At 30.4% G+C, this 2434-nt stretch overlaps 1 non-coding gene across 1 annotated transcript; it reads left to right on the top strand.

The window, feature by feature from the left end:
* Positions 1-2271: 2271 nt before the first annotated feature.
* LOC111691446 lies at positions 2272-2434 on the top strand. Its single transcript, XR_002762951.1, has one exon. It is a non-coding gene; the product is annotated as a U1 spliceosomal RNA (small nuclear RNA).

The following is a 2434-nucleotide window of genomic DNA, read 5'->3' as shown; positions in this document are numbered from 1 at the left end:
CTTGGGCACCAATAAACTAAACTAAACTAACTAAACTAAACTAAACTAAACTAAACCAATTTTAGAAAGAAATAAGGATTTTCTGGATGATATAGAAGGCGTCACTTATGGTACATTCACGATATTTTGTTATTTTCCTTTTAACCCAAGGGGCACATAGTCTGTTGTATTGTAATCAACAATAATATATGTATATCTCCAGTGCATAAAATTTGTCTATAAAATTGTAGACATTTTTTGTTAACATATTACATAGTAAGACATACGCCGAATGAGATTTTTTAAATTAACGGGACACAATTTTTTCAGGGCAGAAAAGTTTGACAAAAAAACACAAATTTGATTTTGATATTTACCTATTCACCTTATTTCCCATTAAAATATAATTGAATAGAGAAGATATTATAGAATAGTAATGTGTGTAAATAGAAATATGTGATTGATTTTTAAATACATTTTCCCTCTATTACAATAAATTAATCAAGTAGGTTTGACATTGTTAATGAGGTCAAGATGACACTGTATGTAATCAGAGAATTAATTATAGACAGATTTCTGATACATTTTAATTACCTGCATTAAAAAGGAATTTATAAATAAAGAGGTAAAATCCCTTAAGACTTAAAGTAGGATGATTTTTCGGGTTGGTATGTCGGGTCCTATGAACCTAGTCACCGCCAGTTATACATAGACTTACATTACACTTTTTTACCTTAGCTAGCGTACCTAAAGAAGTTCCATTTAATTTGTAACTATTTTCTAAATATTTTAAATGCAGAACACAGTTAATTATAGGAGCTGATATAAAAACTAATTTTTTCTGATTTGAACTTTTGATTTGAGAACTTTTTGTAACCAAACAATAACAAACACAAAACAGTTTGAACCGCAAATAATCAGATTTGGTTCATACAGACAATTCAAAACTGTATTAGGAAGAAATATTATTATTTATTTCAAAATTCTTCTCCATAAAACCTCAAAAATGTTTCACCTAAGGCGCTGTTCACCGGTAGTGTATTTATGAGCTTCGTCGCTTAGTGATTTTGGTATAAAAAATGCACTGCACGATTGACTAGTTAAAGTAAAAGTTGTAACTATTGAGATAGCCCCACAAAAAAGTTTTGTACCAGAAGCATGAGTTTTGGTGTATTTTGTGATGTTGAATCCGATTTCGTAACCCAAAAACCGATTTACAAGGTCATTTTTAAGTAAAATTATAAAATATCCCCAAAATAAGGTGAAGTAGTAGGATAAAGTAAAGCTTTATAATAAAACAATTTGTAAATACATACTTTGAGAAAACAGTTTAAAATAAAATTTTGAGCATTGGAAAGAAATATAATATGTCTCATTTTTAGACATTTGCCTATTTTTACATAAATTACTTAATTTTTTAAACATTCATCTCTTTGTAAATACCAATTCCTATGGTACTTTTCAATCCGTCACAATGGGTACGCCATTTTGGACTTAAGAATTTTCGGATTAAAACAAGTTTCAGCCATAATCTTCAAATTCCAATATTAAGATAGATAATAGAAGATAGATATAAAAGATAATAAATAAGATAGAAAAAATAATAATAATATAAGATAGTAGTAGGTAATAATAATATGAGATAGAGATAATAAATAAGATTATACTTACGCCAAATAATTTAAGAAATATTTGAAAATTTTAAAATCTCGGAATAAGATCAATATTCAAGACAATCGGTTAAAAAAGACATCTAATCCTGTAAATCTGTCAGACCTAAATTTAGTTATCAGAACGATCAAAGACATAAAGGTTGCGATTTTTGCCTGCCCATCTTGTAAGTATTTTGTCAGAAAGTAATAAGAAAACAGAAATTGTTTTCAAGACACAATTACTCATTTTTCAAATTATTTTCAGATATAACCCAATTAAAATAGAAAGGCAAATTAGAATTGTTTTATTAAGTTTCATGAAACAATACCAACTAACAAACATCGATTTGATACGTCTCTCATAAAACTAAGGAATAACATATCGGGTGGCTAGGAAAATTTATCACCGTAATATCTTAGTTTCTAAATGACCTGTTGTGAACAGTTTGTTTATCATCTAAATCGGTTATTGTCCTTTGTTGTAACATAACACGGGATACTTGCATACTTGATAAAAATTAAGTTATAAAAAACGATCCGCATTGGATTTTTTCTTTGTGTCGCTAGATGCCACTATTTTAACTCGCCTGTACTGTTCACTGCGGAATACTAAACTTTGGCTCTAAAGGTTTGTTAAAGCATACTTACCTGGCGTAGGGGTTACCGTGATCAACAAGGCGGTTCCTTCAGGGTGAGGCCCTTCCATTGCACTAAAGGTCGGGCTGACCCCTGCGATTATCCCTAATGCGGATAACTCGGGCGCACAATTTTTGGTAGTCGGGACTGCGTACGCGCTGTCCCGG

Source organism: Anoplophora glabripennis, unplaced genomic scaffold (genome assembly GCF_000390285.2).
Source record: "Anoplophora glabripennis isolate ALB-LARVAE unplaced genomic scaffold, Agla_2.0 scaffold223, whole genome shotgun sequence".
In the NCBI taxonomy this organism is placed as follows: domain Eukaryota; kingdom Metazoa; phylum Arthropoda; class Insecta; order Coleoptera; family Cerambycidae; genus Anoplophora; species Anoplophora glabripennis.
Note: the sequence above shows the minus strand (reverse complement) of the source record. Positions and strands in the feature narration are given on the sequence as shown.